The 27,567-nt window shown below is 39.2% G+C and overlaps 1 protein-coding gene across 3 annotated transcripts in view; it reads right to left on the bottom strand.

Annotated features, from left to right (window-relative positions):
* Positions 1-27,567, bottom strand: part of LIN7A (lin-7 homolog A, crumbs cell polarity complex component) — a 158,719-nt gene that overhangs the window by 114,213 nt on the left and 16,939 nt on the right. The window contains exon 1 of one of the 3 annotated variants that reach the window (XM_043880408.1): positions 23,702-23,877. The exons of the other annotated variants lie outside the window; for them this stretch is intronic. The gene's annotated coding sequence lies outside the window, so the exon portion shown is untranslated. Of the gene's footprint in view, positions 1-23,701; positions 23,878-27,567 lie in introns of those variants that run through there. 3 annotated transcript variants of the gene reach the window in all.

A 27,567-nucleotide genomic window follows, 5' to 3' on the forward strand; every position in this document is an offset into this window, starting at 1 on the left:
GATCTTAGATCCCCAACCAGGGACTGAACCCAGGTCCTGACAATGAAAACACCGAGTTCTAACACTGAACTTCAGGAATTCCCTGGAGAGCTTTTAAACAACAGGGAAGAATTTTTATCAGCCTTTGCAACCCACTGGAATCACCTGCAGGAATTGAAAATAAACAAACATACAAACAAAAACCAGATACCTAGATCCTAGCTACATATTATTTCTGATTTCACTGTTCTCGCATATGGCCTGGGCATCAGAACCTTCAGAGCTCCCCCATGATATAATGTGTGGCTATGCTGAGAATCACTGCCATGGCCTCTTAAGGTGTACCCTGTGGGTTCTAAAAACAATGTCACTTATAATACTAATTGCTGTCATGTATCGACTTTAGTACAGCATGAATTTTCAACATTTTCCTTCTCTTAGCACTATGAGGTGCATACTATTATCTCCATTTTACAGGAAAGGAAACTGAGACCCATAGAGTTAAAATTACTTCTCTGGAGAAAGAGCTAGTAAGTTGTCCAGTTAGGATTTGAATCCTGGCACTATGGCTCTAGAATCTGGACTACATTTGAGATATGGCTCAGGAAAGTGTATTCTTAAGGTCATTCCCAGCACTTCTTATCCAAGCCTGTTAACAGACATTAAGCTCATCTGATCAATAAATCCTTGCCTGGAAATGAAATCAGTGGTTCTCAAATTTTAGTCAACAACAACAAAAAATTAACCCTGTACCATTTATTAAAAATTAAGATGAAAAAAAGAAGAAGCTGACAGGGAAGCTTTCAAATTTTGTCTTTGACTAGTCATCTTGGGTGGTGCTGATGCAGGAAGTGGTCCACAAATGCACTTTGGAGGTTAATGATAGTTTAATATGCAATCCAGAAAAAGGTGAGTTAAAGGTCATCATTCACTTTCATTTGCCTTACTTAGATCATCTTATAAAATCCTCAAAAACATGTAAAAGGATTACTTACTACTGTCCTCACTGAATAGTTAAAGAAGAACTTTAAAAAAACAGCTAAGGCTGAGAAAGATGAATTATCTAGCTCAAGGCTACATAGCTAGGGAATGGTAGAGTCGGAATTCAAGATCAGATGTGTCAGACTCCAGTGCCCATGCTTATTTATTTTTCTATCCAGCTGTTAAAAAGGATTAGAAATGAAACAATAAAGGTATTGCAAACTTATTTTTAAATACAGCATCATTGCAAACTGAGGCAAACAGACATAACATCATTCAAAGTCCAGGAAGATAACCCTTCAATATGTTACAGTATAATCAATGTATTCTTGCCTTGAGAACCCCATGAACAGTATGAAAAGACAAAAAGATAGGACACTGAAAGATGAACTCCCCAGGTTGGGAGGTGCCCAACATATTACTGGAGATCATTGAAGAAATAACTCCAGAAAGAATGAAGAGACAGAGCAAAAGCAAAAACAACACCCAGTTGTGGATGTGACTGGTGATGGAAGCAAGGTCCAATGCTGTAAAGAGCAATATTGCATAGGAACCTGGAATTTTAGGTCCATGAATAAGGCAAATTGGAAGTGGTCAAACAGGAGATGGCAAGAGTGAAAGTCAACATTTTAGGAATCAGCAAACTAAAATGGACTGGAATAGGTGAATTTAACTCAGATGAACATCATATCCACGACTGTGGGCAAGAATCCCTGAGAAGAGATGAAGTAGCCATCATAGTCAACAAGAGAGTCTGAAATATAGTACTAGGATGCAATCTCAAAAATGACAGAATGATCTCTGTTCATTTCCAAGGCAAACCATTCAATGTCACAGTAATCCAAGTCTATGCCCTGACCAGTAATGCTGAAGAAGCTAAATTTGAATGATTCTGTGAAGACCTACAAGACCTTTTAGAACTAACACCCAAAAAAGATATCCTTTTTGTTACAGGGGACTGGAATGCTGAAGTAGGAAGTCAAGAAACACCTGGAGTAACAGGCAAATTTGGCCTTGGAGTACGGAATGAAGCAGGGCAAAGTCTAATTGAGTTTTGCCAAGAGAACACACTGGTCATAGCAAACACCCTCTTCCAACAATACAAGAGAAGACTCTACACATGGACATCACTAGATGGTCAACACTGAAATTAGATTGATTATATTCTTTGCAGCCAAAGATGGAGAAGTTCTGTACATGCAGCAAAAACAAGACCAGGAGCTGACTGTGGCTCAAATCATGAACTCCTTACTGCCAAATTCAGACTTAAATTGAAGAAATGAGGGAAAACCACTAGACCATTCAGGTATAACCTAAATCAAATCCCTTATGACTACACAGTGGAAGTGAGAAATAGATTTAAGGGACTAGATTTGACAGAGTACCTGAGGAACTATGGATGGAGGTTCGTGACATTGTACAGAAGACAGGAACCAAGACCATCCCCAAGAAAAAGAAATGCAAAAAAGCAAACTGGCTGTCTGTGTAGGCCTTACAAATAGCTGTGAAAAGAAGAGAAGCAAAAAGCAAAGGAGAAAGGAAAGATACACCCATTTGAATGCAGAGTTCCAAAGAATAGCAAGGAGAGATAAGAAAGTCTTCCTCAGTGATCAATGCAAAAAAATAGAGGAAAACAATAGGATGGGAAAGACTAGAAATCTCTTCAAGAAAATTAGAGATACCAAGGGAATATTTCATGCAAAGATGGGCACAGTACAGGACAGAAATGGTATGGAGCTAACCGAAGCAGAAGATATTAAGAGGTGCCAAGAAAACAAAGAACTATACAAAAAAGATCTTCATGACCAAGATGATCATGATGGTGTGATCACTCACATAGAGCCAGACATCCTGGAATGTGAAGACAAGTGGGCCTTAGGAAGCATCACTACAAACAAAGCCAGTGGAGGTGATGGAATTCCAGTTGAGCTATTTCAAATCCTACAAGATGATGCTGTGAAAGTGCTGCACTCAATAGGCCAGCAAATTTGGAAAACTCAGCAGTGGCCACAGGACTGGAAAAGATCAGTTTTCATTCCAATCCCAAAGAAGGGCAATGCTAAAGAATCCTCAAACTACCACACAATTGCACTCATCTCACACGCTAGCAAAGTAATGCTCAAAATTCTCCAAGCAGGCTTCAACAATACATGAACTGTAAACTTCCGGATGTTCAAGTTGGTTTTAGAAAAGGCAGAGGAACCAGAGATCAAATTGCCAACATCCACTGGATCATCAAAAAAGCAAGAGAGTTCCAGGAAAACATCTACTTATGCTTTATTGACTATACGAAAGTCTTTGTGTGGATCACAACAAACTGGAAAATTCTTCAAGATGGGAATACCAGACCACCTGACCTGCCTCTTGAGAAATCTGAATGCAGGTCAGGAAGCAACAGTTAGAACTGGACATGGAACAATAGACTGGTTCCAAATAGGGAAAGGAGTATATCAAGGCTGTATATTGTCACCCTGCTTATTTAACTTATATGCAGAGTGCATCATGAGAAATGCTGGGCTGGAGGAAGCACAAGCTGGATTCAAGATTGCTGGCACAAATATCAATAACCTCAGATATGCAGATGACAGCACCTTACGGCAGAAAATGAAGAAGAACTAAAGAGCCTCTTGATGAAAGTGAAAGAGGAGAGTGAAAAAGTTAGCTTAAAACTCAACATTCAGAAAACTAAGATCATGGCATCTGGTCCCATCACTTCATGGCAAATAGATGGGGAAACAGTGGAAACAGTGGCTGACTTTATTTTTCTGGGCTCCAAAATCACTGCAGATGGTGACTGCAGCCATGAAATTAAAAGATGCTTATTCCTTGGAAGGAAAATTATGACCAACCTAGACAGCATATTAAAAAGCAGAGACATTATTTTGCCAACAAAAGTCCATCTAGTCAAGGCCATGGTTTTTCCAGTGGTCATGTATGGACGTGAGAGTTGGACTATAAAGAAAGCTGAGCAGAGAAGAATTGATGCTTTTAACTGTGGTGTTGGAGAAGACTCTTGCGAGTCCCTTGGACTGCAAGGAGATCCAACCAGTCCATCCTAAAGGAGATCAGTCATGAGTGTTCATTGGAAGGACTGATGCTGAAGTCGAAACTCCATACTTTGGTCACCTGATGTGAAAAACTGACTCACTGGAAAGGACCCTGATACCGGGAAGGATTGCGGGCAGGAGGAGAAGGGGACAACAGAGGATGAGAATGTTGGATGGCATCACTGACTCAATGGATATGAGTCTGAGTAAACTCTGGGAGTTGGTGATGGACAGGGAGGCCTGGCATGCTGCAGTCCATGGCATCACAAAGAATCTGACATGACTGAGCGCCTGAACTGAACTGATAATCAATGTGCTCCTATTGATAACATGCTTTAATCATCAAAAATGATTGATTCATCATCAACTGCCATAACTACTGTTATGATAGTAAGATAACATGTTCTGGAAAAACTTCCTTTAAAATAACTGTGTATTATAACCAAAAACAAAATATTGAAACTTAAGTGGGAGGAGCTTTCAGTCATCTGGAATACTTCAATTATCATATTCTCTTTCCTTAATGATGACTTTTTATTAACTTTGCTAACATTTAGCCTGCAGAATTTAACCATGACGCATTCACATCTGGAACTTGGATGAAGATGGAGCTGGGTCATTTAAGACATATCATCACAAATTTCATAAAAATTTATTGAGTACTATGGCAAACAACATGAATTATCTACCCCAAAGTCATCCAAACCCTCATGTTCCTTGTCTTCTTCTACTACAAAAGCTGGAAAGCAAACACACTTCTCTTTCCAGACTCTTCTGTCATTTGGCCAAGTTGTTTTAAGTGGTAAAGTCACTGGGCCTGGCTTCCAGGAAGGCTTTTTAAATGGATAAAATGCTGGCACACACTTCAGCAGTTTGGTCTTTGCACCCTTACTCTTTCCCCATCTCTTGCCAGGCTCAAATGTGCTGAGACATGAACTGGCTATTTTGCGATCATGAAAAGACTATCATGTGCTGAGGAAGGTGGGGTATGAAGAAGGATGGGACCAAGCCCTTGATGTCATCACCAAGCTATGCACTGGCCTTGAATTGTACAGCCAACCCCATGATTTTTGTCTATGAGAAAAACACATGCTTAACTATTTGGTTCTCTGTGACTTGCAGCCAAATACAAACTAATACCAAACGAAATGACTTTAAAGGCATTATTCTAGCAGGAATAAGGTTGATGTTATTGAGAAACTGTAGTCACACATGGATGGTGGTCCTTTGATTAAGATAGTCATGGAGGGGCTTCCCTGGTGGCCCAGTGGTTAAGAATCCTCCTTGCAATGAAGAAAATATGGGTTTGATTCCTGGTCTGGGAACTAAGATCCCACATGCTGCAAAGCAACTAAGCCCACATGCCACAACTACAGACACCGCATGCCTCAACTAAGGCGTGACATAGCCAAATAAATATATTTTCTTAGAAAGATGGTCATGGAAAGCCTCTCTGAGAAGGTGACACCAGACTGAGTCTTGAATAGTGACAAGGAGCCAGTCATATGAAAATCCAAAGAAGGAATATTCAGACAAGAAGAAGAGCAAGTAAAGACCCTAAACTGAAGGGAGCAAGCCTACATATTAGAACAGAGAAAACCAGTGTCAGAGGAGCACTGAGACAGGGAGGAAGCAACAGCCACAATGGTATACTGGTAAATGATTAACAACCACTTCTCTAAAACACAAAGCAGAAAAAGTTATTTGTAGCACTTTCTGATTTCTGTTCATGGGGTTCTCATTCAAAAAATGAAGATCATGGTATCCAGTCACATCATTTCATGGCAAATAGATGGGGAAACAATGGAAACAGTGACAGACTTTATTTTCTTGCATTCCAAAATCACTGCAGATGCTGACTGCAGCCATGAAATTAAAAGACACTTGCTCCTTGGAAGAAAAGCCATGACAACCTAGGCAGCATATTAAAAAGCAGAGACATTACTTTGCCAAAGGTCTGCTAGTCAAAGCTGTGGCTTTTCCAGCAGTCATGCACAGATGTGAGAGTTGGACCATAAAAAAGGCTGAGCACCAAAGAATTGATGCTTTTGAACTGTGGTGTTGGAGAAGACCCTTGAGAGTCCCTTGGACTTCAAGGAGATCCAACCAGTCCATCCTAAAGGAGATCAGTCCTGGATACTCATTGAAAGGACTGATGTTGAAGCTCCAATACTTTGGCCACCTGAAGAAAAGAGTTGACTCATTTGAAAAGACCCTGATGCTGGGAAAGATTGAAGGCAGGAGGAGAAGGGAATGACAGAGGATGAGATGGTTGGATGGCATCACCGATTCAATGGACATGAATTTGAGCAAGCTCTGGGGGATGGTGAAGGACAGGGAAGACTGGCATGCTGCAGTCCACGGGGTCACAAAGAGTCTCAGACACGACTGAGGGACTCTCCAACAACGACTGATCTCTGTAGTGCAAATACTCCTACCATGACCAATTTCAAACTACTGACATGTTATCATTGGCTTGAAGAATTCTTGACTACTTAACAATCAGCTCTCACAAAGCAGAAAGTACCAATTCCAACATACCATTGTATAGGAAACAGAGGTTTAGACTTTATGCAACGATCTTATAAGAAGATTTTATTTTCGTGTAATTACCAAAAAAAGGTCATTGAAGAATTTTTGGCAGAAGACTGATATAATTTGATTCACGTTTCATAAATATCATTATGATCATTGTTTGAAATTAGTCATAGCAGATCAATGGTATACAAAGAAAACCAGTTAGAAAGAAGACTATAACTGTGGCGTTGGCAAGAAATGGTGAAGGCTTAGATTAAATGGTGGCTGCGGGCACAGCAAGACATGGACAGCACAGGTAGGGAGAATAATCAGTACCCCAAGGGGATGCATATCTGTGTGATGAGGTCTCAAAAAAATGTCTCTTGAGCAGAAAAGCATTTATTAGTGAATACAGTCATACATGTTAGCCTGCTTCATCAGTAATTGTGTCTGCTGCTTTACCCATAAGCAAATGGTATCGCAAACTTCACAAGTAACGAGAGTAACATGGTAGAAGAAGAGCATCAGAACCCTGAAGACAAAATTATTTTAAGGAGACATTAATAACAGGGTGACATTTTCTCTCCTGCTTAGCCTCTTTCTGTCCATATATGACCCCTCCATTCAGGGTCAATTAGGGATTATATAAAATGTTTTATCACTGCACCAAGTGGTTGGAGAATATGGATATAAACCCAAAAGTCAGAGACCTGAGAACTATAAAATGTGGTAATACTGATCTTATAGCTATTATGAAGTCTGAAAGAGAATATAATTATGATGAGATTTTCATAGAGAGTGCCTGGCACACGAGTTATATATGAGATCTATACTTCTAACCCTTTCTTTCTATGAGTCCTCACTTCCTGTTCTAGTTAGTGGAAATGTTTGAAGAGGAAATGTTAAATTACAGGAATGAAACTATGCTACTCAAATTTCCTCTGAAAAGGTGAGTAGATGTCCTCTTTTTAATGACATATGACCAACAGAGTTTAAATAGGATGACTTTGAACCACTAAATTTAGCCATACATTAGTATTTCATGTACAGTATTATAGAAGTCATTATTAAGTCTACATTTTAAATCGTGTACATGAAATACTGACTACTAGCTTTATGATGTATCCAAAAATTGGACCAAAGAACGTCCAGTTTAAAAATCGAATGCTGCACAACAAAGCATGTTGTGAATGAATTAACATATGTGGACAATAAAGCTTTGCACTTGCATTGCTCTGATATGGAAAGCAACTCTGCCAATTTACAAGTTATAATGAGACATGACAGCCAGTGTGTCCTTCTCACATGACACTCATCTCTGTTTGGATCCACTCACAACTTGCCATGTTCTTTAAATGCAGACAATTTGGTAAACCTCAGGATGAACTAGCTCAATTTAAATGTGCTCAAATTAAAACCCTTACTTAGTATGCTGTTAAAAAATAATCCCACTTTATATTTATTATCAAAAGCTGAATGAATTCTCTTCCCAGGATTTGGGATGACATTGAAGTGTCACCACAAAGAAGTTTGACAATACTAAAATCTTAAAATTCTGAATTTATAGAGTGAAAAACCCTGGTCCAGACTCTGCTCAAAGTGTTTGCCAAACCTACTGCAGTCAGAGGAACACTTTATGTAACAAAATGAAAAGCTGTGGTTACTAAGCGATTCTCTGAAGTAGTAGGTACCTGTTTCATTTGAAAGTGACTACTTACTCAATAAACAAATCTTTAGGTATACAAAGCTTAATACAGCCTTCTTTGTCAAACAATCCCTGTTACATGGTCTGAATGAGTAACATGTTGCCAGTTTTTCCAGGAACTATAGTCAACCTTTTCTTCTTTTTCTTTTCTTCCTTTTTAAAAAAATTTATCTGATTTTCCCAGGCAGCTAAAATTGAAGCTTAATTTGCCTACCATTACCTGAAACCTCAGGAAATCAAAAGTTTCAACTTCCTTTTCTGTTTGAGCTTTATCTCTACTCTATGTGATGTCCTTCCCTTTTTTCTATATTTTCACCTCACTTTTCTTTTTAATCTTGCCTCCATGTCTTTACATAATGAAAGCCAACTATAACCTTACTTCTAATGATGGTGCAATTAGCTCATCTCATTTTTTCTTGTTTCCAGCCTTCTTGGCAGCTACACAAATGAACACCTGATTTGACTGTATTAGGGAAATATACCAGGACTTAGACCTCGTATGGCCAAAATGTAATCTATTCTTGCATGTCTAAAAGAAGTGGGACAATCTACAACTTTTTTTCACACTAAATACTAGAACACCAGTGTCCTACTAATTTCTGTATGCTCTGTTGTATCCACTACAGAATCATGATAATTGTAGGCACTTAAAAACTGGTTGCTGAATAAGACTGATTGTGAGGAATTAGATGCTGTTGTGAGATAAGTAGTATATATTATACACTTTTAATATTATGTAAGTATTTGTCCTCACTAGTTAACAATGATACTATATTAAGCCTGATTTGACAAGATTTAGATTTTTTTTTACAAAATGTGAATTCAGAGAAAATTAGGATTTAAGGGAATAGACTCCATCTTTTTATAAAGATCAAATTTAACCGTCTACAAATGGGAGGAGTAAGAACCATGGGGATGACTTGGAAAGTAGATCAGAGTTTATTTTAGAACTTGTGAAAATTTTTAGAGAAGCCTTATTTTTAACTCTCTGGGAGGTATTTTAAAATACTTTCTCAAAACTACATTGTGTACACAGACAAATTGTTTCTGAAATTTCTTGGAAAATGAATATAATTGGTGTTACTTCATTAGCCAATTAAGTACTGGGAGTATAGTTTCAGGAATACAACTAGCACATACAGATTAGCAAGATGATACTTCAATAGTGCATCACAGCTAACCAGCCTGTCCATGCACTATCCCCTATTTATATTTCATCTAAGACCTCAACCGCCTTTAGATGCAATTGGATGAAAGAACAAAAACACTTTTCACAAAGCTTTACATTGAACTCTGTATTTTACTTTTCCTTTCATAACTCTTTACCTAATGTTTCTCAACAAAAAGTTAAATCATTATTGCCCAACATCTTAAAATACTGTATAATGTCACGCTGCTTAATTAACTTACATGCAAGGTACATCATGAGAAATGCTGGGCTGTATGAATCACAAGCTGGAATCAAGACTGCCAGAAGAAATATCAATAATCTCAGATATGTAGGTAACACCATCCTACTGTGGTGTTGGAGAACTCTTGAGAGTCCCTTGGACTGCAAGGAGATCCAACCAGTCCATCCTAAAGGAGATCAGTCCTGGGTGTTCACTGGAGGGACTGATGCTGAAGCTGAAACTCCAGTACTTTGGCCACCTCATGCGAAGACTTGACTCATTGAAAAAGACCCTGATGCTGGGAGGGATGGGGGGCAGGAGGAGAAGGGGACAACAGAGGATGAGATGGCTGGATGGCATCACCAACTTGATGGGCATGAGTTTGAGTAAACTCCAGGAGATGGCGATAGACAAGGAGGCCTGGCGTGCTGCGATTCATGGGGTTGCAAAGAGTCGGACACAACTGAGCAACTGAACTGAACTGAACTGAATGGCAGAAAATGAAGAGGAACTATAGAGCCTCTGGATGAAGGTGAAAGAGGAGAGTGAAAAAGCTGGCTTAAAACTCAACATTCAAAAAGCTAAGATCATGGCATCCAGTCACATTACTTCATGGCAAATAGACGGGGAAACAACAGAAACAGTGACAGACTTTGTTTTTTTGGGCTCCAAAGTTACTGTAGATGGTGACTGCAGCCATGAAATTAAAAGATGCTTGCTCCTTGGAAGAACTAGACAGCATATTAAAAAGGAGACACATTACTTTGCCAACAAAGGTCTGTATGGTCAAAGCTATGATTTTTCCAGTGGTCATGTACAGGTGTGAGAGTTGATAAAGAAGGCTGAGCACCAAAGAACTGATGCTTTCAAACTGTGGTGCTGGAGAAAGCTCTTGAGAGTCCCTTAGACAGCAAGGAAATTAAACCAGTCAATCCTAAAGGAAATCAGTTTTGAGTATTCACTGGAAGGACTGATGCCGAAGTTCTAATCCTCTGGCCACCTGATACAAACAGCCAGCTTATTGGAAAAGACCCTGCTGCTGAGAAAGATTAAGGGCAGGAGGAGAAGGGGGCAACAGAGGATGAGATGGTTGGATGGCATCACCAACTCAATGGACATGAGTTTGAGCAAACTCCAGGAAATAGTGAAGGATAGGGAAGCCTGATGTGCTACAGTCCATGGGGCTGCAAAGAGTTGGACAGGACTGAGAGACTGAATAGCAAATCTTAAAATACTAGACACAAAAGAGATATGGACCCTTAGGCTCTATGAGTTTTATTATATCTCCAGCTTAGTACATCAAAAATTACCAAGCTTTTACATTGGTAGTGATTCCACCTGAAGTAATTGGCAATGAAGGAGACAGGAGTACTAACTCCCTTCAGTCATGTCCAACTCTCTGTGACCCAATGGACCATAGCCCGCCAGGCTCCTCCGTCCATGGGATTCTCCAGGCAAGAATACTGGAGTGGGTTACCATGCCCTTCTCCAGGGGATCTTCCTGACCCAGGGATGGAACCTGTGTCTCTCATGTCTCCAGCATTGGGTTCTGGAGCCCGAGTCCTTCTGTGTAAATGGCAAAATTGAATTTTTCCTGGTAAGTATTACTAGCACATTCCAATTCCCTTTTTTATAGTGCTCAGGAAGTTGTAAGGGAAAAGTTTTATCAGGGAATTGCTGGAGACACACCCAATCAAGCTGGGTGTTTTCAAAGAGCTCATTATAAAGAAATCTTACAAATTTAACTTTTCATGTCCTCAAATATCTCCTAAACTAGAGAACAGATGAATGTTTTTATCTAAACTGACACTCTGATATATTATTCTGCTATCAAGCTACTTAATAATATGTTTCCTCTGTTATAGTATCACCACTATATCATGCTGTCACTCGATTTTTTAGTTACTTTGAGGCCTGTATGGTGAGGTTAGTGTGGTGCTATCTTTGTCTTTAAAAGGTGATTAGAGGACTAAGTGAAGCTTGGTGTTTGCAGCAATTGCTATGGTGAATGAATAGTTACTGAGAATGTGATTATCATCAGGCTGTACAAAAGATGACTTAAAATTCCAACTAAAAATGAAGAAATAATGAGTTCCTCCTCATTAGGTTAGACTCCCTGGGGCTGCTTTGTCAGACTTTTCATAGATGTTTCTTTTCTAAAACAAATCTTGGGAATAGAGGAGGAGGAAAAAATAATTGAGTAACTTATTATATTTGCAGAGCAAACTAATAGTAACTAATAAAGTGCTATTTGGTCATGAGTATAGTTACACAATCTATTGAATAAATTTAAAGATGACAAGAAGCAAATGGCTACTTTTCCCCCTAATTACAAAATAATTCACTTCTCAGGGTGGTTTACAGGTAAATATGAATTTTACAGGTAAATATGAATTTTAGTCCTATGCTTTAGATATTTTTCTTTGTTTAAAAAATGTATAAACTGTTATCAAGACTATCACTAATCCATTTTTCTAAAATTAAAACTTTCAAAGATGATTCAAAATAATTTAAGTGAATAACTGTAGCTTAAGATTGAAGTAGCTTTTTTATTTTTCTCTAAGTCCCCAAATTCATTATTTACAAAGACTTTTAATTATGGGTATATGGCAATTTCATTTCTTTAAAATTTGAGTTTTATGATAATCATTTTCTTTATATTCAGATCCTTTATATAATAAATAGAATTCTATCTAGTATTTTACTTACTGAGTTACCAAGTATTTTCCATTAATGTTAACATATACTGTGGAATAAAAGTATTTTTTTGTTATTTGAAAAATATTTTTGTAAATTCATCAGGACCTGTGACCTTTCTTACAGTTAAGTTTTACCTTTTTTTTTTTTCCCCAATTTCTTCTGTTACTGGGCTGTTATGATTTTCTATTACTTCATGGTCAATGTGAAGAATTCCTATGGTCCTACAAGGTATTGCTGTTGTTTGGTAACTAGGTTGTGTCTGACTCTTTTGCAACCCCATGTACTATATACCCCACCAAGTTCCTCTGTCCGTAGTATTTTCCAGGTAAGAATACTGGAGTGGGTTCCATTTCTCTCTCCAGGGCATCTTTCTGACCCAGCAATCAAACCTGTGTCTCCTGCTTTGGCAGGTGGGTCTTTACCCCTGAGTCACATGGGAAGTCCCCCTACAATGTATATATATTTCATCTTAATTTTTTCTTTTTGTTTTCTTGCTCTAAGGTTGTATACAGTGCTTGATACTTAAAAACAAAACAAAACTCTTCAATATCTACAGCTATGTTCTACTTCTTATTTCAAAGTTATTTATTTATAACATTGCTCTTTTCCTTGATCAAACATGGCAATATATTAATTCATTTTCTGGTCTTTTCAAAGACCCAGCATTTGATTTTATAAAACATATTTTGTTTCATCACCATTTAGTAACATCTACTTTTATCTATACAGCTTCCTTCTTTGTCATTTGCTTAGACTTATTAATCTGTGTGTGGGGGTGTGTGTGTGTGTGTGTTTTAATTCCCATTCTCCTGAGGATCTTCCTGACCCAGGGACTGAATTCAGGTCTCCTGCATCACAGGTGGGTTTGAGACACCAGGGAATCTGTGTTTTAATGACCCTACTTTTTTCTCAGAATCCCATTATACCAATATCTTGCTTCTTTTGACAGATCATTTCTTTGTGCCCACCATTTAATTTTGATCTATTAAAGTGAACACTTTACAGAAAAATGATTTTTTTCAAGGGAATGCTTTTAAGAGAACTGTACTTTACTCTTTATTTTTTGATTGCATCATATATTGATCAGAGAAAATTACTTGTGTGAGTTCTCATTTCACATTTTAACAAATTTTTGGAGTAATACATGGTAAATATGTCACATATGTTTGAAAATAACAGATAATACAGATACAAACATACATAAAATGTGTGCTTGAGCTTGTTCAATGTTTTACTGAGATTTCAAATAGTCTAACTTTTTATTGTCTATTTATTAGCTGTCAATCTCTGAGAAAGTTGTGTTGAATTGCTGATTTTTTCCACTAACAGTTTCTGACTTATACACATATACTGCTAAACTGATGCTAGGTTTAGGATTCTAATAGATTCTTACTAATGTTTCTCTACTAAATATCATCCTTTGTCATAATTAGTTTTGGCTTGAATTCTATTAATATCATTCTGCCTATTTTTGTTCTAACTTCTCTCTGGTATGGCATTTTCCATCTCCTTATTTTCAAATTTTCTCTTTATGACTGTTTTTCATATCAGCTTATTATTTTCTTGATATTCTGATATTTGTTAAAGCAGGTATTGTTTATTCTATTAACTCTATTTTCTGAGTAATATTTTCTCTAACATAGGTGCCTTTATAAAAATTGTCCATCTCAAAGAGTGGGTGATTTTTTTTTGTTTCTACTTAATATTTAGCTTTAGGATTTAGATTAAATGGTATTATACTTCCACAATCAAACAGGCATTCCCATTCATCAGTGAATACAGTTTCTAATACTAAAAGTCTATTTCCAGGACTAGGTATGAAACTACCTGAGGAATGACCACTTCAACAAGGAGGAAGAGGGATGCTTTGCCACTGGATGTGATGGTTCAGTCACATTTGATATTTTCTCTGTAGTCTGACATGTCAATGATGAAGTCGGAATTAGAACTAAGATACTCTGAACCCCAGGCCTGATCTTTATCCACTACACTACTCAATATTTGATTGAAATTGTTCAGATTTGCCTTTGTCACTTGGTCCTAACTAAAAATAGCTTACGGTATACACAAATCTGTACAATTCATGAGAATGACTGCAACATTGTCTAAATCAATATTCTCATATCTGCTACATCCTTTCATATGTTTACCTGCCGTCTGTACATCTTCTTTTCTGGGGTGTCTATCTAAATTTTGTGTTTATTTTTTTAACTAGGTCATTTATTTAAATTGTTGAGTTTTAATAGTTCTTTATATATTTAGCGTGAAAGTGAAGTGTTAGTCACTCAGTCGTGTCTGACTCTTTGCAACCCCACAGACTATAGCCCGCCAGACTTCTCAGTCCATGGGATTTCCCAGGTAAGAAGAATACTGGAGTGGGTTGCAATTCGTTTCTCCAGGGCATCTTCCCGACCCAGGGATTGAACCCGGGTCTTCTGCACTGAAGGCAGATTCTTTACCATCTGAGCTATTCTGGATACAAATCCTTTAACAGATATATTGTGTGAATATTTTCTCCTGGTTCTTGAGTTGTTTTTTAATTCTCTTAACAATACCTTTTAATTGAAAATTTCTTTAACAATACCCTTCTTGACAATACCAACAAATTAAAACTTATTATCATTTTCTACTATAGTTCATGCATTTTACATTCAGTCTAGGAAATCTTGGATTGACCCAAGCTCTCAAATATTTTCCTCTATATTTTACTTTAAATGAGTATAGTAATTTTAGCTCTTACATTTAGAATTATGGTGCATTTTTGAGTTGAGTTTTGAGCATGAGTTTTGAATAAGATAGGAAGTGTCAGGTTTGATTTTTTGCATAGAGTATCAAATTCTTATAGTACCACTTATTAAAAGGACTAGCCTTTCTCCACTGAGTTTCCCTAGTACAACTATTGAGTATTGGCCATATACTTGTGGGCCTATTTCTGACCTCTATCCTATATTTCACTGCTTGGCATATCAATACTTACACCAACATCATCTTGGTTACATACCTTTATAGCAAGTTATGATATGAAGTAGCAACATAAACCTTCCAACTTTGTTCTTGGTTTTCAATTTTGCTATTCTATCCTATCTGTATTTTCATACAGATCTTACAATTAAATTATCAATTTTTAAAAAATCACTAACATTTTATCTGGGATTGTGTTACAACTGTGTAACAATTTGGGGAAAAACGACATCTTTACAGTGCTGAATCCCTAAACACATGAGCATCGTATACCATTCTATTTAAATCTTTATGTTCTCTGAGCATCATTTTGTACATTTTAGAATCCAGTTCTTACACAAACTGTGTTAAATTTGACTCTAAGTATTTCATGATTTTGATGCTATCATAAATATTATTGTTTTTTGAATTTTAGTTTTCAATTGCTCACTGCTGTTATATAGAAATACAATTGATATTTTCCTAGTAACCTTACATCTTCTCACCTACCAAAGTCATCTATTCATTTCAGGGGGCTTCCTTGGTGGCGCTAGTGGTAAAGAATCTGCCTGCCAATGCAGGAGACATGAGACATGGGTTTGATCAATCCCTGGGTCAGGAAGATCCCTGGAAGAGGACAAGGCAACCCACTCCAGTCTTCTTGCCTGGAGAATCCCATGGACAGAAGAGCCTGGCAGGCTGTATAGACCATGGAGTCACAAAGAGTCAGACACCACTGGAGTGACTTAGCATACACACATGTAGGATTTTGGCCACAGACAATCATTCTGTCTGTGAATGAAGACTAATCACTCCAGTGTCTCTGGCACCATGTTCTATTTTGAACTCTTATTATAGGCTTACTCTCTTTTATTTGCCATGGTCCATCTTGCCACAAAACCTTGTTTTTCTCTTTGTTTGAAACTCTCTTTCCTATACTATTTACCAACTGAGTGATTATTCATGCTTCAGATCTCAGGTCAAATATAACTTCCTCAGGGAAGCTTTCTCTAGGATAATTCTCCATGTTATCCCTTTCATTCAATTATTTTTCATTAATCCAGCCAACAAATATTAAGTACCTACTATTAAATGCCTACTCTGTGCTATGGACTACTCCATAGTCCATCTCTGTTTCCTAGTACTGATTATTATAATTTTATGTTTATCTCCAGGATTATTTGACTACTTCTTCTCTCCTGTAGATTGTAAGCTTCAGGAAAACAAGAACCGTGATTGTTTCTGTTCTTTGCTGTCCACGCCCAGTGGAAGGCCGTTAACGAGGCAGGTGCTCATTAAATATTTACTGAATAAACAAATGAGCCAGAAGAAAACACACGTCCAGAGATGGAGGAAATATTTTGGAGTAGGGGTGACTTATATGATGCTATTCAACACACTGCCCAAAAAGACTGTCCCACTGACTCTGTAACCATAATTTAACTGCTGTATGCATGAAAATGTATCAGAAACATTTTTCAAATGTAATTCTAAGGAAGTTCTAGGAGATGGAATTTGGAGGTTGGGATGCAGACTCTAAGCATGAGGAGTTAAATTTAAAATTCACAAATAAAACATTTAATTGGATAAAAACAGATGCTGCAACTTCAGATTAGATTAAAATAACAATATTTTCTTGTCAGATGAAAATTTAATCCCATAGACCATTAGATGCCCTTAAAATTATACTTGTACCTTTTCGAATTCATGAGTCATTAGGATCTAATTGACCTCAAAACAAACAGGCAAATGCAATAAACTTGAAATGACTTGCTCAACAAGGTCTTGAATTTATAGGAAATAGGTGGGTTTTGTTCCATTTCAGAGAAAATAAAATAAGGTTAGCTTTGTTTTATCTTTTGAATAAGATAATATCCCAATACTTAAATCAGAGTATGAATTCACATGTTTTAATGCAAAACAAGCTACTCTTACATTAAAAAGTTTAATTTGAAAGGTATTATTTTTCAAGTGTCATTAACATAAGCCACACCTGCCATAATTTACTGAGTAGTTTTATCTTATCTTTAATTATACATACACTGAATATCTTAACTCAGGTGCAAGAACATCATAACATTCTAATAATGCTTTAAACAACTTTACTTTCGTTACGTTTATCAAGGATATCTTTAACAGGAAAGGAAAAAGATTAACATGTCTCTCTTAGGAATCCTTCTTCTCCTACATGCATCTCAATGTCAACACTTATTAATGCATATAAGTGAAGCAAAAGAAAGAGGAAATTGTGTTGGTTTATTAAGCTTGGATAGAGGTAGCGTTACTATTTTTATCTGACATTTCAATAACAGAATGCCAGTTCAAATGCCACAGAAGTCTGAAAGCAGTGGCTAAGAAAAACATATTGTTTACCTGAAAATCACTGTGTATTTAAAGGCATTATGTTCTTCTTACATATGGGGTTAAATGATGTACTTAACAACAAACTGTCACAATCAAGGAACATTTAGACTAAATTAGACATGAAATCAATACAGCTATTTTTATCACGAACCATAATTTCCTTTAAAAATACATTCTACAGGAAAAAATATATATATTACATATACACACACACACACAACTGAACAGTCCTTAAAAGTTACTCAAGCCAGTGTCCTGAGAAATGCAAAAAGAAATCCTTTATGTGAGTTGAACCACTATCATACCAGGCAATAAACTGTAAAATTCAAATAAGAATTTTAGGAATTCCAAAATATGAATAAGTGTTATTTCATTTCAAGAAAAAAAAAATATGGGGGTTCTGGTGGAAAAAAAATCAGAACTTATTGTTTTTATTTGTAATTAAAATGTCAAATGTAAGAATTCACATGGCACAGAGTGAGTTGAAGAAAACACAGGTGCCTAATTCGCAAACTACAAAAAATACAGTATAAAGATGACCATCTGGGGAGAGCTGGCTGACTTAATATTCCTATGAGCTTACCGTCTGCTCCATATTTTTCTTCCAAACTGCACATTCTGACCTTGAAAATGCATCTACATGTTTTGTGACGTGCCCCTCCTTCTGAACAGAAATGCAAGTAGATGCAATTATGCAAAGGATATTAATACAACAAAGGACATACTGTGTTGTATTTTATTTCATCTCGACTTTCTGAGTTTTTAAAGGTTTTATTTCTGATACTTTTTCAGCCTTTCACAACCATTCTATAACTTCCTAGACTTTCCGTGATACACCTGTAAGTACCGACAGCACAGTTCTAGAGAACAAGCGCCTCTTTGAGAGTGGAGGTTCACAAGGAGGCCCAGAAGGCAGACGTGCGAGAACGTCAAGGACAGGAGTCATAAACCTAGGATGGTCCTCCTCATACGGACACAGTGGACAGATGACAAAGCTGAAAAAGTGAGGAATTTCCAGCTTATCACAATATACCGACTACCCAAGTATGCAGAGGATTTTAACTGACATCCTTCAGGATTTCTGAAAGAAGCATCACACTTTACTGACATGGGGAATTAATATGCTAAGCATAAAAACAGATTTCACACAGGTTATCTTTTTATATCTCAGTCCAAATACTGAAAATGATGCTTACTTTCAAGTACTTGCTGCTGTGTTTTTTCTAAAACTAGTCTTTTGCTGTACCCCACATTTTTTTTCTGAAAAATAAAAAGCCTGCAGCTATACTTCTTCAGTATCCCTAATTTATGCTTTAATCGTTTCAAGATTATCCTCGTGCACCATATGCTACATGGTATCTGTGCTCCTAAAACTTATTTCCAGCCTTGAATCAAGCCTTCCAGGTTAAAGCTCTAATTTAATTGTTGATTTACAATATTATATCGGTTTCAAGTGTGCAGTATAATGTGTTGCTACATTTTTTCATTACAATCGTGAAACTATGGTTGCAGACAATAAAAGTATTCTCAGGGGAGAGGAACCCTAATTTACTCATTGGTTGTCTTCCAGCATCTTAAAGTTCACAAGGTGCTAAGCTAAGCTCATCAAAGCTGTGGACCCACATTTTCCCTTTGACTTTTTCCTCTCCCATTTTCACCACCTATCATGCCTATCATTACCTCTTCCTTCCTTTCCATTCTCAAAACTCCTTGTCAAATTCATGTTAGGTCATTCAGATTACAACGGTAATACGATGATAGTCCAAAATTATCAAACTGTTCCAAAGAATAACAGGGTTCCTGGAATAAAGAGTTTCATGATCTGCATATTCCATACAACTTGTAGATTCACAAAGTATCTTAAAGGCTACACATTAGAGAAACATCTTTCAGTTTGTTTAGCCTGACGTTTCGGAAACCCAATATTTCCTAATTCATTTTACCATGGAACGTTTTTCGAAGAGCATCCAATAAAATCTTCCAGAGTTATGTTTGTAAAGCATTCATCTTCCCCATATATTAAATCCTGCAGCCAATTTTCAAACTAACCAATAAATACACAGCTCAGATGATTTCACTTCCCTGCTCAAAAGTTTAAAAAAATTTTCTTTAATTTTCCCTGCTCTAGATTACCCATCGAACAAAGCTAAGCACCTCTCACTGCAACCTACATGTTTAATCTTATCTTTCATGAAATGGTATGGACCTAACAGAAGCAGAAGATATTAAGAAGAGGTGGCAAGAATATACAGAAGAATTATACAAAAAAGATCTTCACGACCCAGATAATCATGATGGTGTGATCACTCACCTAGAGCCAGACATCCTGGAATGTGAAGTCAAGTGGGCCTTAGGAAGTACCACTACGAACAATGCTAGTGGAGGTGACGGAATTCCAGTTGAGCTATTTCAAATCCTACAAGATGATGCTGTGAAAGTGCTACACTCAATATGCCAGCAAATTTGGGAAACTCAGCAGTGGCCACAGGACTGGAAAAGGGCAATTTTCATTCCAATCCCAAAGAAAGGCAATGCCAAAGAACGCTCAAACTACTGCATAATTGCACTCATCTCACACGCTAGTAAAGTAATGCTCAAAATTCTCTAAGCCAGGCTTCAGCGATACATGAACCGTGAACTTCCAGATGTTCAAGCTGGATTTAGAAAAGGCAGAGGAACTGAAGATCAAATTGCCAACATCTGCTGGATCATCAAAAAAGCAAGGGAGTTCCAGAAAAACATCTATTTCTGCTTTACTGACTATGCCAAAGGCTTTGACTGTGTGATCACAATAAACTGTGGAAAATTCTTAAAGAGATGGGAATACCAGACCACTTGACCTGCCTCTTGAGAAATCTGTCTGCAGGTCAGGAAGCAACAGTTAGAACTGGACATGGAACAACAGACTGGTTCCAAATAGGGAAAAGAGTACATCAAGGCTGTATACTGTCACCCTGCTTATTTAACTTATATGCAGAGTACATCATGAGAAATGCTGGGCTGGAGGAAGCAGAAGCTGGAATCAAGACTGCCAGGACAAATATCAATCACCTCAGATATGCAGATAACACCACCCTTATGGCAGAAAGTGAAGAAGAACTAAAGAGTCTCTTGATGAAAGTGAAAGAGGAGAGTGAAAAAGTTGGCTTAAAGCTCAACATTCAGAAAACTAAGATCATGGCATCCGGTCCCCCCACTTCATGGCAAATAGATGGGGAAACGGTGGAAACAGTGGCTGAGTTTATTTTTTGGGGCTCCAAAATCACTGCAGATGGTGACTGCAGCCATGAAATTAAAAGGCACTTACTCCTTGGAAGGAAAGTTATGACCAACCTAGACAGCATATTACAAAGCAGAGACATTACTTTGTCAACAAAGGTCCATCTAGTCAAGGCTATGGTTTTTCCAGTAGTCATGTATGGATGTGACAGTTGGACTATAAAGAAAGCTGAGCGCTGAAGAATTGATGCTTTTAACTGTGGTGTTGGAGAAGACTCTTGAGAGTCCCTTGGACTGCAAGGAGATCCAACCAGTGTCTCCTAAAGGAAATCATTCCTGTGTGTTCATTGGAAGGACTGATGCTGAAACTGAAACTCCAATATTTTGGCCACCTGATGCGAAGAGCTGACTCATTTGAAAAGACCCTGATGTTGGGAAAGATTGAAGGAAGGAGGAGAAGGGGATGACAGAGGATGAGATGGTTAGATGGCATCACTGACTCAATGGACATGAGTTTGGGTAAGCTCTGGGAGTTGGACAGGACAGCCCTAGCGTGCTGCGGTTCATGGGGTTGCAAAGAGTCAGACACGACTAAGCGACTGAACTGAATTGAACTTCATGACTTCACTCATCTCTGTAGTCACCATATGTCAAGCCTAGGACCTACTGTACTTCAACTGCTCATCTTCAAAGCAAATAAACATGTTTCATAAAATAAATGTGTACCATCATTTAGCAATGAATCCACCTTTCACACACAACTCTGATACTACGAACATCTCTTTAAAGACTTAAAAACGTATTTCCCTTATCTCCATGATTTGAAAAACTATACTCTAGATAAAGTTACCTGCACTGAATATTTTTAGCAAATTGATTTGTCATTATTGCACTATTTTCCTGAAATAAAGGTGGCATGTGGTACTTAGCATAATTGAGCCAGATAGGAAATTGGTATGTAGATGTAATGATCACATTATCTGTGATCACTTCATTTCTTAACCAGTGTCACAATACCTATTCTTATCCAATTTTTAAAAAGTAACATCTCTTGAAAATACGTCTAAACCTTAAAATTTTTTATTACAATTTTAACTGAAATGGTACTTATTGTTCAAGAAATAATTAGTTGTACATTTGCTTTTGGTCAGGCAATGGTACCAGGCAAAACGCAGTCAATAAGATGGATATAGTTGTTATCAGTGTAGTTCTTACCATTCTTACAGACAGAGGAGTTGCAGGCGTGCTGAGTATTTTATCTCCCTCTAGCTAGTACTATACTATTTCTCTGAAAGCAAAAGTTATCCAAAAAAGTTGTCCATATTGTCACTAACATCTCTCTTCTTATTCTCTCTTGAGCCTATACCAATGAAGCTTTTACCAGTATTTCAACCACTATTTCAAACCAGTGTCAGGACCATCAGTGACCTTCACACTGATAACCACAGTGGTCAATTCCCAGAAAAGATCTTACTTCACCTGTTATTAATACCATTTCACATAGATAAATCTTTCCATCTTCTTAATAGGTTTCATTTACTTGGCCTCTGATCACCGCTCTAGTTTTCCTCCCTGGCTGGTGCTTCCACATCTTCTCAACCTTTAAGTGTTATAATTACCCAGAGCAGAGTCACCAAACATTGCATTTTTTCATCCTCCATATGGCTTTCAGTTCAGTCGCTCAGTCATGTCCGACTCTTTGCGACCCCATGGACTGCAGCACGCCAGGCCTCCCTGTCCATCACCAACTCCCAGAGTCCACCCAAATCCATGTCCATTGAGTCGGTAATGCCATCCAACCATCTCATCCTCTGTCGTCCCCTTCTCCTCCCGCCTTCAATCTTTCCCAGCATCAGGGTCTTTTCCAATGAGTCAGTTCTTCACATCAGGTGGCCAAGGTATTGGAGTTTCAGCTTCAACATCAGTCCTTCCAATGAACACCCAGGACTGATCTCCTTTAGGATGGACTGGCTGGATCTCCTTGCAGTCCAAGGGACTCTCAAGTCTTCTCCAACCCACAGTTCAAAGCATCAATTCTTCAGCACTCAGCTTTCTTTATAGTCCAACTGTCACATCCATACCTGACTACTGAAAAAACCATAGCCTTGACTAGACAGACCCCAGACACCTTCAAATACCATCTATATGTTGATAATTCCCATATTTGTATCTCCATCCTGGCGTCTTCTCTTGAGCTCCAGAATTTTATATACAGTTGCCAATTCAAACTCTCCACTGGAGTGTGTCTAATAGATATCTCTACAAGTCCAAACTCGGTATTTCTCCTGGACATACCCCTTCCCTCCTATGTTCTTCTAGAGCCTTTTCGATATCAGGTGAAATGGCAGATTGTCTGATTCTCAAACCAAACACCTGATTCTCTATTAACCACTTTGTTTCTTCTACACCTTATACTCAATCAAGCCTTCATCAAATCCTGCTGGCTAAGTCTTCCTAGCAAGTCCAGAATTTGACCACTTAGCACTACCTTTCCTGTGACTACCCTGAGCCGAACCACCATCATCTCTGATATGGACGGATTCTTTTAATTACTTTCTTATCTCCCCGTCTACCTTTTACCCCTACTGTCAACACAGCTGCGAGAGCCCGTTCAAAGTAAAAACCCTACCACTGTAGTTTTATCATCTTAGGAATAAAAGTCAAAGTCCTCAAAACAGCGGGCATCAGGCTCCTCTGGGCGGAGGCCCTGTGGCCTACCTCAGGCTCCTCTGGGCGGAGGGCCCGGGGCCTACCTCAGGCTCCTCTGGGCGGAGGGCCCGGGGCCTACCTCAGGCTCCTCTGGGCGGAGGGCCCGGGGCCTACCTCAGGCTCCTCTGGGCGGAGGGCCCGGGGCCTACCTGCAGAGCTCGCTCCGGACCTCGTCCGCCCCACAGTCTTCCCAGAGGCGGCCAGACGGCCCTCAGCGGCCGCAGTCACCCCGCAAGGCACGACAGCACCTGCGTGCCGACCGGGCGGCCCGGGACCCTGCCCCGGCCACGCTGGCAGCTCTGAAAACTGCTGCGTGTAGACCTTCTGCCGCGGCGGCTGCGCTGGGCTGGGACAACCAAACTGTCCCTCAAACAGATGGGCGCCACCAGGCCAGGCCCCGGACTGCAGCCCGAAGCCAGGCCCCTCTATTCTGTTCGCGGGCCCACCCGCCGGGAGGCTGGGCCCGCCAGCGCCGCCGAGGACCCCGGCTCCCAGCCTCGGGTCGCGCTTCCGGGAGCGGCCTGGCGCCGCCTCACGGCTGCTCCTGAGGCTGCACCTTTAGGACCCGGCTTTCCGAGGACTCCCCCCCGCAGAACCCACACCCGGCGCCTTCCCCCTCAGCCCTGCCCATCTCACACGGAGCTGCGACAACTAAAACGACACCGCTTGTCCCTTGTCCGAGTGCGATTCCTGCTCAGTAGTGTCCGACCTTTGCGACCCCATGGGCTGTGACCCGCCAGCTCCTCTGTCCATGGGATTCTCCAGGCAAGAATACTGGAGTGGGTTGCCATTTCCTCCTCCAGGGGATCTTTCCCACCCCAGGATGGAACTCCGGTCTCTTGCATTACAGGCAGATTCTTTACCATCTGAGCCACCAGGCAGGCCCCCTGATCCACCGCCCCCCACCCCCCAAAAAAACTGGAGACCCAAAAGTCTCTTTGTCTTCATCGCCTTCTACCCTTCCCGTTGTTGACTCTGCCCCAGGCATACCAGGCCTCAGTGCTTTTCCTAAAATACTTTCCGAATATTATTCATTCAGGCCTTTACCCTTGGGCCTTTACCATTCAAGCAGGCCTTTTCTCCTGGGCTGCTTTTCTCCAATTATCTTCAGGGGAAACTCCTTATTCACTAACACCTAATGCAGGAAAACTTCCCCGGATCCACCCCTACTTCCTTGCCCTGTGTGTCTTCAGATGACTTAAAGTTATAGAAAGTTCTATGTACTCACTTGTTTGTCTTGTCCGCCCTCCACCCTCACCTCACTAGAATATATGCTTCACAAGAGTTGAAATTGTGTCTGTGTTCACTGCTGTATCCCCAGGACCTAGAACAGGTGTTAAGACTTAGTAGGCACTCAAGAAATGTTGAAGTGAGTATCTGAGTGAATTTACAAAAGGGCAGGCTTCCCAGATACCTCGAATGGTAAAGAATCTTCCTGCCAATGCAGGAGATGCAATAGACGTGGGTTCAGTTCCTGGGTCGGGAAGATCCCCTGGAGTAGGAAGTGGCAACCCACTCCAGTACTCTTGCCTGGAAAATCCCATGGACAGAGGAGCCTGGCAGGCTACAGTCCACGGGGTCACAAAGAGTCAGACACAACACAGTGACTGAACACACACACACACAAAAGGGCATTATAAACTGCTAAGGAAGCATAAAACGGAGGCAACTAAACTAGTCTCAGTGATTAAGAAAAGATCCTTTGAGGAATCTGAAACCCAAATGCTAAAAAGACAAGTAGGAATTTGCTAAGAAAAGGGAGGAAGAAGAAGGGAAAGTTTCTCCCCCAAAGAGAACAGTGCTAAGACTCTGAGTTTGGTTATTCAACAAACATTCAGTAAACACCTACAATGTGCCAGGCTGTGTTCTCGGCATCTGGGACATACATAGTAAAAAGGAAAGGCCATACATAAATTATTTTTGGCATATGGTCAGTTCATAAAATTAAGAACACATTAAAGTATATTTAAAATGTTGGAAAACGATCAGCCACCAAAGAGTTTAATGCAGAGTGACATGATCACTTTCGCATTTCAGAAAATCAAAACTAAACATAAACCTTACCCCCAGTTCCTGGCTGTTTTGATACTTAACCGACAATAGCTCCCATTCAGGTTCCACAGTCATTTCTAATTTAAGCCCACAGTATCAGATAAAGCAAAACAGTGCTAATGTTCCTATATGGAAATTTTTAAATGGTGTTATAAATAGAAGTTTTCAAGTTTTTCAAAATTTTAATATAATTTAATGTCATTTTATTTTTAAAAAGTCTTCTCTCTTAGCATACTTATTATTTTTCAGTGTCATGTTTTTTCCTTATACGTTCTATTTTTTAGAGTGCACTTTTAAATCATTATAAATATGCTTATGGTCTCTTTCTGATTTCTTCTATATTTCTCATTCTTCTCTCTGCATTTCTGTTCTTTCTGCACAAAACACAGTTCTCACTCACCCCCTGACTTGTCCGCCCTGACTCACTCCTATGTTCTCCTCCTCATTTGTTCTAATGTTTATTTGTGAGCTCCCATTTGGCAGGGATTATTTCTTCTATGAGAAACCAGTGTGACTGGATGTTTCTAAAGAGTGCTTTCATTTTACTTCCTCTAGTCTGTCCTAGGCTCAGATTCATTTTATCTAAGTTCCTTGAGAGAAAGTGTTTTGAACTAACTCAGTGGTATATAGTCAGGCTCCAAGCTAAGTAATACAGTTTAGGGTACGGGTATAATGAAAATTTAACATATTCCCTCCAGTACCTGCTTTGTCCCCGGCCATAGGGCTTATTTCTGAGTCTGTGACCACTTGGCATCCACTTCATCTCCCTCTGTCCTCATCTACCAAGATGTCAGCTCGATATCACTGCCATTCCAGCCTTCACTTCCCCTTTCATTCCTGGCCCCTGGAGATTATGCTTTCTCACTTGCAATCCAAACTATAGAGAGTTTTTTATTTTTTTTTTATTTTTTTTTTTTGAGAGGTTTTTAATTGTTAGTTTTTATCTGGCACATCTTGATGTTTGTAATGGGAGAGGTTCTGTGTTAGCTCAGTCTGCCATACTATGGACTCACTCAAATTAGTCTCTAAATGGAATTTTAATTTGAAATGTGAGCAACAACATAAAGACAGTCTGCCTAACCAAATAGTTGCTCAGATGTGCAAATAAATACCAAATATTAACCAGGCTGCAAAAATGCTTTCTAAGTCTGTCTTCCCAACTGGGAACACTCTTTCTTACTCAATTAGGTTAGTGTGAATTACAGCTCACAGAAGATGAGCTAACTTTGCACAACAGAAATAGTAAAAGGTATAGAAACCCATCCAGACAGAGAGGGAAGGTGATCCAGGCGGAGAGGGAAGGTGAGCCAGGCTCACACCCAGCACGGCAGGAGAGACACTAGCTGTCACACAAGTGGGGAAAGAAAATTAGCTAAAATGTTTAACTGACTGAGGAAAGTCCAAACATGAGCTAACATGACAATATAAAACCTCTGGGAGTGGCATTTAATTCCAGACCTTCTTTTCTTCAAGTTTTTTTTTTTTAATATGGGCCATTTTTCAAGTCTTTATTGAATTTGTTACAATAATATTCCTGTTTTATGTTTTGGTTTTTTGGCTTCGAGGCATGTGGGATCTTAGCTGCCTGACCAGGGATCAAACTCACAACCCCTCCTTTGGAAGGCAAAATCTCAACCACTGGACCGCCAGGGAAGTCTCTGACATGCTTTTGCACAAACTTTTACTGGGAGCTGGTGAGAAAGAATGGATCACAGTTAAGAGTCAAGGTAAAAACCCATTAGAGCTAGGAGACAGATAAAAGAAAAAACACTTCTACCCCAAGGTAGGGGCTTCCCAGGTGGCTCAGTAATAAAGAATCCTCCTGCCAATGCAGGATATTCGGGTTCGATCCCTGGGTCGGGAAGATCCCCTGGAGGAGGAAATGGCAGTATTCCCCCAGTATACTCCAGTGTTCTTACCTGGGAAATCCCATGGACAGAGGAGCCTGGCAGGCTACAGTCCA

Source organism: Cervus elaphus, chromosome 3 (assembly GCF_910594005.1).
Source record: "Cervus elaphus chromosome 3, mCerEla1.1, whole genome shotgun sequence".
Lineage (NCBI taxonomy): Eukaryota > Metazoa > Chordata > Mammalia > Artiodactyla > Cervidae > Cervus > Cervus elaphus.